We start from the raw sequence: 17,126 nt of genomic DNA, 5'->3' as shown, positions 1-17,126 counted from the left end.
ATTTAAATATTTCTATTTTAATATAATATTTCACAATCGTGGCCTTTTCTTAAATAGTTCGCCAATTTGGTGGGGTTTTCTTAATAATAGTTCGCTAACGTTTATATATTTCGTATATTTTAACAAAGTCAATTATTATTATTAAATATTTTATATTTGGGAAATTTTATTTAAAATTAGGGCTATTATTCCTAAAAAATCAACAAAAATTATTATTATTTTTTCAAAAAGGTAATTTTGTAAATGGTTATTATTATTAAATATTTTATATTTTTAACCAAAAAAAATATATTTTTTTTGTAAGTTTGGTAGGATTATTTGATTTTTGAGTTTTACATGTCTATTATTCACCTGAAGGGTAGCACAAGATTCAAACCCAAGATCTCCCGTTCCATAAGACTTCATTCCACAGTCATCGCTACTTAAGGTACCCGAGACGAACATTTATGAATTTTTATTTAAAAACAAAAATTATTATTATTATTATTGTAAGGTATTTAGCTAAAATTGTGTTACGTGGGTGATTCTAGTCTCATTATACTAATCAATGCCAACTATTTTAATAGTGATGTTATTAACAAATGTCCAAAAGTATTTTTTTTAGTTTTTTTTTTAATATTTTTTTAAAAAACCATAAATTTTAAGTTCAACCTATAAGTTTTTGTAAAGGGTTTTGTTTTATTTTTAATTTTTATTTATATTTAAATAGATTAAAATTAAGATTAATTTATATTAATTATCTACACAAAAATATTTATATTGATTAAATATAATTAACACTATAAAACATGTTTATTGTGATAGTAATGTATTAATGGGAGTTTAAGACAACTAGAATTTTTATATACACTTCATAGTTTATAGTGAATATAAGAAATCTTACTTGATTATCCATAAATTCAACTTTTTTTCATTAATAAAGGATTCACTAAAAAACCAAATTATTCCATGACAAATTCCACCCTAAAAGCCTAGTTTTTTGAACTTAAAATCAAATTCAAAAAAAAAGTTCACTAGAAAAACCATATTATTCCAATGACAAATTCCACTCTAAAAGCCTAGTTTTTTTGAACTTAAATCAATATTCAAAAAAAAGGTTCACTAAAAAAACCATACTATTCCAATGACAAATTTCACCCTAAAAACCTAATTTTTAAACTTAAAATCAATATTCAAAAAAGCTAAAGATCATTTTCTCATTTTCCCAAATAAGTGCGAAATCCCTTCAAATAAATAAAGAAAGCTAAAACTCATAAAATATAAATAATGTTGTTTTTTATTAAAATATAAAATATAAATAATGTTGTTTTTTATTAAAATTTTGTAATGATATATATGGTCATAAAAATAGAGCAAATATTACTAATCCCTCCATTGTTAATTTCCTTGTACAATTAGAGTGTGAAATTCCTTTCAATGTATAAGAAAAGCTAAAGCATGATAAAATATGAATAATATTGTTTTTTTTTTTAGATTTTGTAATGATATATATGGTCATAAAAATAGAACATATGTTACTTGCTAATTTCCTTCTACAATTATATTTGTATAGGATTATTTGGATTAAGAAAGGAACTAATTCGCCCACGGGGCTTTGGATTGATGGTGAATGGGTGCGCTGTTAAGGCACTCCTTGCGATAGGTCACTGGTTCAATTCCCGAGGGTACTTAGTTTAGTCTTAACCTAGAAAAAAAAAAAAAAAAAAGAACTAATTCTTTTTATTTCATAGGTTGGTGTAAAGTATTAAGAACATTCAGAAAAGATCAATGGTTTTTTAATAACTTATTGGATGGGTTGAAATAAGGATAAAAAGAGCAATTAATTAGTATGTGGGATTATTATTGCTATGTTTTTATTGTTTTAAAGTTATCTAAGTATATTTTGTGGAGATAGTGTGAGCATCTTGCCCTCTGAATTGATTGTAATTGGGTTTCTGGGTTATTGTGGAATGTTAATATGTATAGCTAGGACAAATTTGTAAAAACAACTCTTCAACCTTGTTTTGATTATACTATTTTTTCTCAGAGTGAAAATCAGCATATTTATATTGAGACTTGTTTTGATTATACTATATAAATGTTTCAATTTACAAAAAAAAAAAAAAATCACTATGTAGGATCCTTGACCAAAGAATATAAATAAGATCTATCTTTCAAATATCATAACATGACTAATTTAGTAAATATCATAACATGACTAATTTAGTACATAGCTTCTAGAACATACTACACATATAAAAAGGTTTTAAAAATGAATATTTAACTTTCCTATGAAATTTGCATGGTAAACATTTATAATATCTAATTATTATTTGGGATTTGATTTCCAACATTGTGTTGAATATCAAACTTTTATTTCTATATTACTAATAGTATTATTTAATTTAAATTTTAAGAGTGTATTGAATATTGAACCCTTAATAAGAGGAAATAATCAATTTTCTATGTCTACAATAGAATTATTTAATTTTATAAATTATTTTATGAGTGGTAAATAAAGTGAGTAATTATTTAATTTCATGAATTATTTTAGATGGGCCAAAGAAAGCTAGTTGAGTCATTGAAAATAGGTCATTGTTGAGGCCCCCATGATGGCTCAATTTTCCCATGACATGTTCATTCATTAGGAGACATTTGTGCTCAAGCTTTTATTAGTATTAGTATTTGAAAAGGGAAATGGGGTCAATATGGGTGACCTTGACATAGGAGATATCCCTATTGGTAGGGATAACTTAGTTGAAAGGATATTCTGGAGTTCATGATATCATATTGTAATTTCTAACATCAAAATCAAATCGTCTTTTACAAGTGTCAAAAACATGAAAATCATAAAATTAAAATTAAAAACTAGAATACCTAGTGAACAATGTAAATTGATGTTTTGATGAAATACTGATTTATTTAGTAATATATTTTTTTATGTGAATTAAATAATTATAAATGGTTCATCATAATAAACCATATGTATTGGTTCAAAACATTGATAAAAATAAATACCAATACGATAAATCTAGAAACACATTGTACTCATCAAGAAACTTGTCACAAAAGTCTCAAATCTAAAATTATTAAAGATAATTATAAAATAAAATTTATATATTTAAATATAAAATTAAAATTATTTATATTTTTTTGAATTGAGACTTCTGTGATCCATATCAAGTTTAAGAGAAATTTTTCGGCATAAATCACAAGATAAATCATTTGTCGACGCATTTCGAACCAACAAGTGTGGTTCATCGTCAGGACAAGTTGAAAAATCAGATCCATCTTTGCCTGTTAAATAGCATGAGCAGAGCCTCCAACGGCTAACAAGGGTAACGGTTAAATTTGACTAGGGACCCAGGTCAAACAAACCAGTAAAAATAGGGGACCTTACCTTTACCTATAATTTATAAGAATAAATTAATTTTTAATTAAATTGGTGCATGAGTTAATAAATAGATAAAAGAATTCACTATTTTATAGATAAATGGAAATTATAAATACTAGAATAGATCGTATAAATAAAAATATCTAAAGGAATAACTAACTAATTAAAACTATATATATTATATGAATAAATATATATAATTTTTAATGAGAGGTTAAGTAAGTTGGAAAAAAATAAATTTAATTAATTAATTAATTAAATTTACAAAATATATAAATAATAAATAATAAATAAATAGATAGATAAATAAACCAATAAATAAATCAATAAACATTAATTAAATAAATAAATATATATATAATAAATAAAAATGGAAAATACTTATAAAAATAAATAAATAAATATAAATATTATTAACAATTTAACTAAACAGAAAAAATTGTAAATATTCTAAAAATCTAAAAGATCAGGAAGAAAGCAACTAGGAAGAGAGAGCTGGGACCCAACACCTACTAATTTTCCAGCCATCCTCTCTATTGAGATTACTTGGTCTCTTTTCAATCTCAAGAGCTTCTCTGAATTTCCGATGATGGAACTACGAAACTCTAGCAATGACACTAGCCTCCTCAATACAAACATGATGATTGGTTTTTTCCGCATGCTCAGCTAAAGTGGAAGACTTTGATCTCCTATGCTTGAGGTCAGCTACGTGTTCACTGATCCTTTGATTGATGGAGCGGCCTGTTTCACCAATATAGGGGGTCCCATCGGAACAAGGGATAATATAGACCCCTTTCATATCTTTAGGGTCGATAGGGTCCTTTGCTGATCTGAGGGACATACGAATGGTGTTAAGGGGCCTAAAGGTTACAGGGACACTATGCATCTTGAGAATCCTTGCAATCTTATCAGTGGTCCCTTGAACAAATGGAAGATGGACACTTGGAATCCGCTCCTTTGGCTCCCTTTTAACAAGAGAATTCTTGGCAGCTTTTAGGAAAGCCTTCTGACCCATGTATCTACTATAACCATTCTCAACGAAGACATCAAGGAGATGGGATTTTTCCTTCTCAAAACTCTTTTTATCTGAAATCCTTAGGGCCCGAGTAGCAAGGGTATTGAGAACGCCCATCTTCTAAGCTGGGAAATGGTGGGAATTGGCATGAAGATACTACTCCGTATGAGTTTTCTTTCGAAAAACTTGGTGGGAGAGAGAACCATCACTATTCTTAGAAATAAGAATATCAAGGAAAGGGAGGCAACCATCAACTCCCTGCTCCTTAGTGAACTTAATGGTCGAGGATTGATTGTTGAGATGATCGAAGAAGAGATCTAATTCCTCTTGGCCGTGAGACCGAATAACATTGGTGTCATCCACATACCTTTTCCAAAGCTTAGGAAGGAGACGGGAAGAGTTTAGAGCCCTGGACTCAAAATCTTCCATAAAAAGATTCGCAACGACAGGGGATAGGGGTGAGCCCATGGCAACTCCACAGGTTTGCTCAAAGAACTCTCCCTCAAAACAGAAAAAGGTGGAAGAGAGGCAGATCTTGACTAATCGACCGGTGTCAGGATCTGTTAGGCGGTTCATAACCTCCAAGGCCTCATTTTTCAACTTGTCCTGACGATGAACCACACTTGTTGGTTCGAAACGCGTCGACAAATGATTTATCTTGTGATTTACGCCGAAAAATTTCTCTTAAACTATTTATATTTTATTTTTAAATATCAAAATTTAAATTATTAATTAATTTATTTTATTAAAATTAATGTATTTTATAGTGACATTTCTCCATCTAAGTTGTAATTCCCTGGCTTCTCATTATGCAATATTTTATATAGATTAACATAAAAATTTGATATAAACCAAAAAAATATTATTTAGTTTATTTAAGGGATTTTTATATTATTAAATCATATTCATATTTATCTTCTTATTTATGTTGCTTTAAGGCTTATTAAGAGCAACACTTATCATAAACAATTTTAGTGGTTAGAATTAACAGTGTTAATATTGTTTATCTAGATTTCAATTTTGGTTAATCTCTTCAATATTATTTGTGGGCTATTATATCATGTCAAGGGGTTATAGGGGCAATAGTGTGATGTGATCCCCTAGTGATGCGGATGATTATAAGTTCTAGTTATCAATCTCTATTGAAAAAAAATTTATTAAAAAATAAAATAAATTGAAATTATTGATTTTTCTAAGAACTTTTTTTTGTTTTCTTTATTCATTTTATTAAAGGGTTATAGGGGAAATAGTGTGATGTGATCCCCTAGTGATGCGGATGATTATATGTTCTAGTTATCAATCTCCATTTTAAAAAAAATATTAAAAAATAAAATAAATTGAAATTATTGATTTTTCTATGAACATTTTTTTTGTTTTCTTTAATTATTTTATTAAAGGGTTATAGGGGAAATAGTGTGATGTGATCTCCTAATGATGCAAATGATTATATGTTCTAGTTATCAATCTCCATTGAAAAAAATATATATATTAAAAAATAAAATAAATTGAAATTATTGATTTTTCTATGAACATTTTTTTGTTTTCTTTAAGTTTATTTATTTTATTAAAGGGATAGATAATTAGGTCGATTTCATACTTGCATGAAACAAGGTCGATTCTCACTGCTACCATTGTACCTATATACTTGTGTGACACAAGGTCGATTCCCACTACTACCATTGTACCTATAGGTGCCTAATCGAGTGGATTTGAACCTTGAATCTAATCATTCATATCACGATGATTGCCAGAAACGGATAGAGGATATATTAGTTACTTGTCCTTAATGCCAAAAAGCGGATTACAAAAAGTGAGGCCAATTCCACAAGTCCCGCACAACCATGCAAGGCCATGGCGTTTATGCTTAGTTCACATCTCTTTTTGCCTGCTACTGTGTAATCTATTTAAGAGATTTTCCCAACTTTATGGATATATACAAACTAATTTAACAAAAGACAGTAAAACATGACAACTATCTAAATTAAGGAATTGGTCCCCATGATTCATGTCCTCCTCTGAGTAAGGCTCCAGCCGTAAGGAGGGCTACTTTGTTGGCTTCGATGTCCGCCTCCTTGTTATTAGCTCTCAACACATGATGGAAATTCAACTTCGGGAAAGAGTCTCTAAGATCTGTTACTCTGAAAATCAGCCTTGCCAACCTTAGATCTGTTGGCTTAGAATGAGTCACCATAATGTTAATTATTACCTGGGAGTCCCCAATTACATTTGCCTCCCTGATGTTCAGCATTTTCATAATCTTGAGTCCTTGGAAAAGAGCCAAAGCCTCAGCTTGAATGCTAGAAGCTATGCCCAGGCCCCAGGCAAAACTATGTATCCTTATGCCATCCGGGTTCAAAATGACGCCTCCAGAACCAGCGCTTCCAGGATTGGCCTTTGCTGCCCCATCAAAAAAGAGGGAGAATCTCTGCTAATTTGTGGCCCAATCCTTGAAGTCATTTGTTGAAAGTCTTATTTGCCAATCTTTTGGGAGGGAGATACTATTTGCACTATTTTGGAACTGGAGTTCGAGAGAGGAGCCCCAATTTAAATCTTGCTGGCTGAGATTTAAGTCATCTTTAATATCTCTCAGACTCTCTTTAAGCTGGCTTTTAATCTTAACTGCCACAAGCTTGGCCTCCTGTTCGTAGCTTCTAAAAATCCTTTTATTTCTCTCAAGCCAAACCTGTCAATAGATTATTTTAGGGAGAGCAGTCCAAGTAGCTCTGATAATTTTGTTTTTTGGGGGAGACCCAGGATACCTTTGCATCCAATTAGTAAATATATCGGGGATGGAGGAAGGCAACTCAATGTTGGAACTCAGGGTTCCCAACAAATCTGTCCAAATCTGCAGAGTAAAGGTGCATTCAAGCATCAGATGAATTACATTTTCCTGATTTACCTTACAAAGGCTACACCTTGAAGGACCGTAAAAGCCACGTTTCTGGAGATTCTCATAATGATAAATGTATACTTCTTATTGATTATTTTTATTTTTGAAAAAAAAAAAACAAATAATAAAAAAAAATATACATTTTTATAACATTAAAAACAAAATATAAGTCTAATGGAGCATAGAGTAGATGGTTAAAGGGTGTTTTGTTAAGGCACTTTGTGGTGTAAAGGTCACCCATTCGAAACTCTGTGTGTAAAAATCCAACCATGCTGAGGGATGGTGTAGGGTGTAGTCCAAGTCGAGTGCGATCCTCAAATAATTTTGACAACTTAAATGCCCCTAAATTATGACTACTCAAGCCACAAGTTAAACATGTTAGTCTTCTCAAAACTCATATGACCTAATAAACAAAAAATAATAATAAAAAAACAATTTAATAAAATTTTAAAAATAATTATTTTTAAATATTATATTAATATAATTATTAAAATTTTAAATTTAAATAAATAAAAATATAACTTCGAATCATGAAAATGCCTCACCTAATGACTAAAACCACCTTAAGATACTCTATAACTATCAATGTTGACTTGAAAACTATTAACGTTGCTCAACATACTTATAACTACAAATGGTGATTCAATAACCATACAAACAATACCCTCAAATACCCCATAATTATCAGTGGTGACTTAATAACTATAGGTTTGCATAAAATTCGACCTAATAACCATGAGTTTGTATGGAATTGGACTTGGCAACTTGTTATGGATATAAAATTGTATTAATGGAAAAACTAATGGCAAAGAAGAGTGGTTGAACCCCAAATTCAGTAACCAACTTATCTCCAAAGAGCCAAGTGGCCAAACAACTTACATGTTAGGATAATAGTCTTAAAGAGGCAGCATGGTGGTATCCCTGGCAAATCATGACCATGACTTTTTAAGTTGTTAGTTAGTGCTCAGTATGATCTCAATCGTGTGAATAAATAAATATAAAGACTAGGGATCCATATACTCTTTTTTATTGATATGCAGTTAAAATGTCGTTATATAAAATAGAAACACTTTCGCTTCTTCAAATAGTTTATAATTTAAACAATATTGTGTATATATATGAGTTGCATGTTTGTGATTTAAAATATCTGTGTGAGAGATATTTGTATTTTTTTTTAATTATATAATTTATTACAAATTATTTGTTAAATGATATTGAGCAGGGTTATTATTTGTTCAATATTATTTTTCTAAGGAAAATATAAAGAGAAAGGTTATTAGTATATAATATAAAAGTCTGAGGAAATCAAACATAAAAGATGAAACAAAAAATAACATATTTATCTTTTGGTAAAATGGTGGAGGCTTTTTTTTAACTTATTCTTTTTTAGGGATACTTATAACTTATCAAAATAATTTAAAAATGTTCTATAAGACATGTTAGGCCTACAAATTCTAGAAATCAAAATATAAAGGAAAATAATACAAGACAAAAATGTTCTATAAGACATGTTAGGCCTACAAATTCTAGAAATCAAAATATAAAGGAAAATAATACAAGACAAAGAAGGATATATAGGAGATGATTTAGTAGTATAAGTCCTAGACTTCTGATTCTTCAGTTTTGTTCTTCTTTGGTGGAGCTTCATCAACAATATTTGCTTCATCTTTTTCTCTCTTCCTATTCCTTGGATTCTTAGGACAATGACTTTTTTTTTGACCCATCTTATAACAATTGTAGCATTAAATCTTTGATCGGTCAACTTTCTTCTTTGGCTGTTTGAACTTCTTCAAGGTTCATTTTTTCTTGCGATGAGAAGGATAGGCATTAGAGATATTTTCGTCTTCATCCTCCTTTTTGTTGTTTACTAATGATATTATGGCTTCTTCTTGACTACGTGCATTCCCTTTTTCTTGTGATGAGCAGAATAGGCATTAGAGATATTTTCTTCTTCATCCTCCTTCTTTTGTTTACTAATGATATTCTGGCTTCTTCTTGACTGCATGCATTCAACATTTGTTCAGATGTTGGAGCATCCTTCCAACTATTGATTCCTGATGCAAAAGCACTCCAAGATTTTGGTAGTCCTAGAATAGTAGTAATGACGAGCTCCTTTTTCGGTATGAATTCATCTATTGCTTGGATTTCATCTCTTATTCTAGAGATTCTTACAAAATATGATGAAACAGTATCATATTTCGTCATCTTAACAGTTCTTGGTTCATTCTTGAAGCTTGTTATTTGACCAATGTTCTTGATGGTGAATAACTTGGAGAGAGCCTCATACATTTCTTGAGCGGAATCTATGTTGGATATGTATGGAATCAGGTTGTCCTTTACACCATCTACTATTAGGTTCATGGCTAAAATTTCAAATTCTCTACACTTTTTTTGCTCTGCTTCATCTGTTGGTTTCTTAACTTTCCCTTGAACAAGAGTCAATACTTTGTGCTTTTCGAGAATAAGATCTATCCTCTTTTTCCATACCCTGTAGTTGTAGGCTCCTTCTAGTGTTTTTGTTGTTTTTTGTTTTTGTTCACAGACACCTTGGTCATCAGGTGGCCGCTACGTCCACGGAAAAATCTAGGCTGATCGACCCCAAAGGAAATCAACCCCTCGGACAATAACTAGGCCTAACCCCAAGGGTTTCGGGGAGAATGGACCCTGTAACCTTCCGATCGGTGAGGCACTGATTTGACCAGTTGAGCTAACCGTTGGGGCTCACTCCTTCTAGTTTATTTTCTGTCTTCATTGAATTCGTCATATTGATATCTTATGTAGTAGATCTGACCTGCAAATATATGAAAATAGAAAATATGCCCATAAATAACAAGATCGAGATATAGAAATGCTTCTCTTTATTAATCAAAACCCATGAGGTAGGGTAGCACCATACAATCACTCATTAAGGAAGGAGAACACTCCACAAGCCTTATGCTTGCCAATACAATAATCCTTGACATCGCTCAATGGAGAGTCTATAGCCTCTATATAGGCTTCATACATACAATACCATGGGTCTCTCAATACCATATATCTAATACAATGGGATTATCACATTATTTCTAACTACTTGTGGTCCCTTACATGATGCAGGTTAACCACTTTATTTATTAACTATGGCCCATCACATTATTACATTATTCCCTTGGGTACCTCCCTTTGTACCCCATAATATCCCCCCTAGGTATACTACATTCCACCTCCCTTAAACATGTTTCATCCCTGAAACATAAGAAGAACACAAATAATAAGATCTACTCAAAAGAGTAGTCCACTAGTACCATGCACGTGCATCTAGCCATCCCAGAGATAGGTGATTACCCGATCTAGTCAGTGCCTCACTCGCTTGAGATCAGTGTTGATCCTTGTGGTTCCTCTGTGTTAATGTGTTGTGGGTGGATCGACGCACTTCTCTATCTATCGTGCAGAAGTTGTTGTCCTTGTTGCTAATTTGTTGTCATCTTGTTGGTTGTTTTCTTGTTGGGTGATGTTGGAGGTGATATGTTGAAGTTTTAACCAATGGTGTATATTTCTTTAATTCACCCCCTGATGGAGCTTGATTGGTATATGGTACATGTTGTGGCACCTGCGGTTGTTACTTATCTTCTAGTATTACTTCAACCATAGACTCCTCATCTGATGTGTCAGTACCTGCAACATTTTCTGCTTTAGCCTCCTTGGAATCTACTTATTTATTGATGGACATATCCTGTAATGTAATTTTCTTCTTTATATACCAGAGCTTTGGTAATTTCTTCTGCACATTAATATTTATAGTACCAACAGATTCCATCCAAGGGTATTCCAAAACAACATCCACATTAGCCATATCTGAAGCATAAAAATTAGAATGCAATACATACTTGTCCATAGAAATCTTCAAATCTTTATAAACTTGAACATCCTTATTATCAACCTATGTGTTTTCAATGTGTTTTGCTAGAACTTGTAATTTTTTTGCCAAATTAACATTGATAAAATTATGCTTGAAACTAGGATTTATAGACACAATGATCTTCTCCTTTTGAATACATCCATGAACCTGTAATAAAGAGATACCATTAGAAAATAACCCCTTACGTGTCTTGTTCTCCTATTTTCTAGTATGAGACCATTTTTCTAAAAGGACTTCTTCTATTTTTTCATGATGAAGTCGCCACATTGAATCGTCAAGTGAGTGCCACCATTTAGCAGCCTCATCTTTTATATTAAATAGTAGGCAACTTGTCCAAAATTGTTTGGATCGAGACTTGTGATATTTTATAAATTCTTCAATAGTGGGACCATCATCGTGTCCTGTAAAAATCATCTCAGTAGAAGCCATGAAGTAGAATGAGGGTTTTGAAAACAATTACCTACTTTATGTGGCAAATTTAAAAGGGCCACAACTCGGTCAATATGGCTCAAAATCCTTATTATAATCTGTTTTCAAAAATGGAACGGTAATTTTGCATCTTCTTTTGTGATAGAAATCCAGATCTAGGCGCTCTAGAACTCATATTCGCACTGCAACTATGTTGTCGTCACAAAAAAAATATGGAAAAATAGTTGATTTTAAATTAGTGATATCTCTCTCATCAGGACTCCGATTTGACCGATTTTTTTTTGAAATTAGATTATTTTTCAAGAGGATCTCAGATCTATAATTATTTTTCCAAAATTTCCATCGAAAAAAAAATAAAAATAATAATAATAATAATAAATAAATAAATAATAATAATAAAATTAAATTAAATTACTAGAGATTCGTCATCCACGAATTGCCATCAGAAATATTTCTATAACACAGTTGATTTTAACTCAACAATATCTCCCTCATCCAGACTTTGATTCAGCCGATGTTTTTTTGAATTTAGGTATTTTACTACAAAGAATTCAAATATTCTATTTGTTTTTGAAAATTTAGCAACAAAAATTTCAAATCTGATCTGCAAACTCGCCGCTCCAAAAAGTTCCTGCAAAAAAAAATAAAAAAATATCCCCGCTTTGCCCAAGAAAGTGCTATGATACCACTTGTAGTAGATCTGACCTACAAATATATGAAAATAGAAAATATGCCCAGAAATAACAAGATCTAAATATAGAAATGCTTCTCTTTATTAATCAAAACCCTTGAGGTAGGGTAACACCATACAATCACTCTTTAAGGAAGGAGAACACTCCACAAGCCATATGCTTGCCAATATAATAATCCTTGACATCTCTCAATGGGGAGTCTCTAGCCTCTATATAGGCTTCATACATATAATATCATGGGTCATTACCATGGGTCTCTCAATACCATATATCTAATACAATGGGCTTATCACATTATTCCTAACTACTTGTGGTCCCTTACATGATGCAGGTTAACCACTTTATTTATTAACTATGGCCCATCACATTATTACATTATTCCCTTGGGTACCTCCCTTTGTACCCCATAATATCCCCCCTAGGTATACTACATCTTCTACTCCTTGTGACCTGACCTTGAAATTATTTATTCTCCTTTCAATAGATCTTCAAGCTGTCGTTTTCTTCCTTCTTTCACCTTAGTTTTGGTACCATGTTAGAAAATTGGAAAGGAAAAAAGATTTTCTTATACTAACAATTATTGTGATTTTATTATGTTCTTATTAACTTCTTTACGTTCTTCCTTTATCTTTTCCTCATCAAGCAATCATCAAAGCAAAAACATGAAGAGTAGGGACACCAGAAGTAGACACTCAGTCAAGGCTAAAACCGCTATACAAGGGAAAACCCAGTGAAAAACTCGTCCTTCAGTAGATTCAAAATGAGATAGACCAAGACCTTAGACCAACAAATCTTCCTCCTCCACCAAGTTAGCCTTCCAAGATGATTTAACAACTTCCAATAGTCTCTTCTTATCTAGAAATTACATCCCAGCAACAAACCATAAATTTCGCCCCCCCAGCTACTGCAGAATTTCCGCCCCTTGCAACATTTCCAGAACTTCGCACGTGTGGTATAGGAGAGAAAAAAACTTGACTTTTCTTGCTTGATAAAGTCCTCCTTCTCCTTCACTACGATTTCTTCTTTGGATTTCGTATCCTTTTCCAACTTCCAGCTACAGTAGATCGAACTTTTTATGTGAGAGATCGAATTACTCCAAATGAGGTCGATTTGATGCTCTATTGTAGTGGTTTTTTCCCCTCATTTTAGGTCGACTTGGTGGAGGAGGCCTAATTGACCTAACTTACACTAAAATAAACTTCTTTCTTGACAACTAGAGACCAACAAGGGTCTTTTACATTATGACATGGACAAGAACACTTGACATAAGCCCTAGAAGTCTTCAATGCATACTTTGACCTAAAAATAATTGACCCAAGCATGAAACCCATGCTTTGATAAGTCAATTTCTTTAATAATAAAATTTATTTTTCTTTCTTTTGACAAATACATTACATCATGATTCAAATATAATTATGAAGACCGACACTAGTTACAATCTTCAACAAATACTAGGGCCATAGGCTTGAATATTAGGTTGCCCCACTAAAAATTTCTTGTTTCTTTGACAAAAAATTGTGTTTGGAACGTCTTTGCGAAATTTTTTTTGTGAAGAAATCTAGGGAGATTTTTTTTTGTTGGAGTGTGCTCTCGAGTCGTTCTTGATGTACTCCCGCTCAGAGTGCCCTTCGGGAGAGGATTTAAGGGGGTCACGCTCCCCTGTAGCCTTGGCAGATACAATTAAAAATCTGAAGGATGCACATGGGTGAACTCATATCCACTGTCACTTGGGTAACCAACCATGGTGCTCACTGATATTCTAGAAGAATCACCTAGGTACACGATGTGTCTTCAACTGCTTCTTCAAAACCTTGCATCGACATCACTCTCATTTTGATGGTAGAATAATACTCTCACCATTCATTAGATAATCATTGCGATGATCCTTTATTTGGAGACCTCAACACACTCTTGCCTTCTATTTGGAGACCTCAACACACTCTCACTCTCACTCTACCCTTTTTCTATTCTCTTTCAAAGGGTTTTATATCGTGAATTTTGCACCCAATATGTTCATATCTTTCAACTAAGATTCTTACATCTTTCCCTTTTGCTATTGGTCATAGGCAGTGATCCCCTTGGCATGGATATTCTACATAGTTCTATGGCAATATTTAACTTTTCTTCCATCACTAGAGCTTTGTCTACCTATTTTCTATTTGTGCTTATGAACTCCTCCACTTTAGTCTTGTTATTCCAAATGATGCCCAATTTTCTCCTTGAAAATTGCCCAATCTTTCCTTTTCTCCTCTTTATGCAATGATGTGTGGTCTTCATTTATAAACCACTTTCACCCCTTAAACTTCTTCCTTTCAATATTTCGGCCTTGTCATACTCACTCTAAAGAGTCACCTTCAATGATCTTTCCTTGCTTGCACTCTAGTGTCACTTCCCGCTCTTTCAATTTCTTGAATTGTGCCTATCCTTCCCATCATGTCTTTTAGGAAGCTTATCACTACTTCTATGGTGTCTTCATTCTTACATCTTTCCTCAATGCCCTTAATAATGATGGTTTTGGTCCTATTTCATCTTTCTTTATTTTCTTGCGTTATGCTTTTCAAACCCCAAACGATATTACATAGAATTTATCAGATGTAGCAAAACCTGTAACTTGGCATGTTGTAGGAAATCAATTAGCTTGTTGTAGGAAGAAATCGATCTTTGAAATGCCTTAGAATTTCAGCCCCTCTCTGCAATAAATTCAACCTCTTTACCCATGTTGTATGATATGTTGTACAACCATGTTCCAGTGTTGTATGAAACCCCTTTTTGCCCCTTAAATCAGTCTCCTCAAGAATGTGTGACATGTGCATGCATGGGCTCAGGTGGCCACTAAACCAACTTGTCTTCAACAAATAATTCGACCTTCTTTGTGGTTGTACTTGGCCCTACCTCTCCTCCAATTGGCTCCTTTTGACCTCCACTTAACAAAATTCATGCCTCTCTTTAGTTAAGTTGAGTTGCTCTTGAGAAGCTCTCTCTCACAATCACTCAATCCTAGAATGTATCACTCACCTTTGTACTTACACTTTTCCAAAGGGTGCAATACCATGGGTTATCAAAATACCTTGGGTCATCAGAATACCATGGGTCTATGTCTTCATCCTCTCCATAGGCTCCTTTTTAATTTTCCGAGGTTAAATCTCTAAGTCACTTAAATAGTTAATTATTTATCCTTAGATACAACCTTAGTCCAAGTCTACTTTATCACTTAAATTAATCAATGTACTTTCCCTAAGTAAAACTTAGGAAGGAAGTCATATTAGTTTCTCCTTACAAACAACCACCTAAAGAGGACATCTCTTCCACATGCTAAGACACCAAACCTATGTGGAAGACCTTCCGATGTTATAGAAATCAACACTCCTTCCTAGCAAGGAAGGGATTTTCCATCGCTTCTATATTGTCCCTATAAAACATGAACTTCTCATTTACTAGAGGTTTGCTGAGAATGTTTGTTACCTGCTTCAGTGTGGAGATGTATTGCAATCTCGCACACCTCTTTGGACCTTGTCTTTAATGAAGTGATACATGATCTCTATATGCTTGGACCTATCTTGAAACACGGGATTTTCAGAAAGCTTAATGCAACTCTAGTTATCATAGTGAATTACTGTGGACCCTATCTCAAGACCAAATAACCATGAGAGCATCTTGCGAATCCATATGGCGTCGCCACTCACCATACTTTCTGCCATGTACTTAGCCTCTACTGAGTTAAGTGCCACTCAGTGCCACTTCCTATTGAACCATGAGGTCATAGTTGATCCCAAGTTGAAACAACATCCATATGTACTTTTCCTATCCACTACATTCCCTACCTAGTCTGAATCTATATAGCCCTGTAACTCCACTTCACCAACTTTGACATACCTCAGTCCATACTCCATTGTACCTCTCAAGTACTTGAGCACATATTTCGTTGCCACCCAATGAAACCTACTTGGCTCCACCATGAATTGGCTAGGTGTATTCACAACAAAACAAATATCCAGCCTTATCTCGACTAGATACATCAAAGAACCTATCAATTGCTTATATAATGTGGGATCCACCAACTCACCCTCAAAAGCACTCAACGTCTTTAAGTTGGTGATTATAGGTGTAGACATAGGCTCGCAATCCTCCATCCTGAATCTCCTTAGAATCTCCATTGCATGCTTGCCCTACCCAAGGAAAATCTCTCCTGGTTGTTACCTCATCTCCAATCCCAAAAAGTAATGCATCAAGCCAATGCCCTTCATCTCAAACTTAGAAGCAAGGTTATCCTTACACATCTCAATGAACCTCTTTGATCCTGTCCAAGAGAGATCATCAACATACAAGACTAAGATAAGTGGCTAACCCTCAACAAGTGTATAATACAAGTTTGAGTCTGCCTCACTCTTGGTGAAGCATGTTATTGCTCAAATTAGCAGGGGTCCTAGGAGGGGATCCTATAGAGAAACTAATAGTTCAAGGGGAAATAATGGAGCCATAGTCCATTGTTACCTCAGCTAAGGCTCCTTGCTCTTCATGAAATTTCACCGATGGGAGGACACCTGGTATAAGAGGAATCACAATGATGAATAGGTCAATGACCGGATAAGGAGTGATTCGTAAACACTATTCACAAGAGAGGCTCAAATAAATGGCTTACTTGCTTGAGAAGCAAGGTGATGGGATCTCTAGGAAGGGTGATGTGTTCTCTATGAAAGATTACTCGAAATCAAGCAAGGCTGCCCTTTATCCCCTAATATTTTTGGTTTATATATTGATAAATTAGAAGAGTGGCTAAACCTGCAAGGTGGGGATGGTGTTTGGTTGGGTAGTTTGTGATAAAGTTTCTT

The sequence above is a fragment of the Pinus tabuliformis genome, chromosome X (genome assembly GCF_031772625.1).
Source record: "Pinus tabuliformis cultivar Carrire ecotype Pingquan chromosome X, CPIR1, whole genome shotgun sequence".
Classification (NCBI taxonomy): domain Eukaryota; kingdom Viridiplantae; phylum Streptophyta; class Pinopsida; order Pinales; family Pinaceae; genus Pinus; species Pinus tabuliformis.
The sequence above is the reverse complement of the archived record's forward strand: the minus strand, read 5'-3'. Positions refer to the sequence as shown.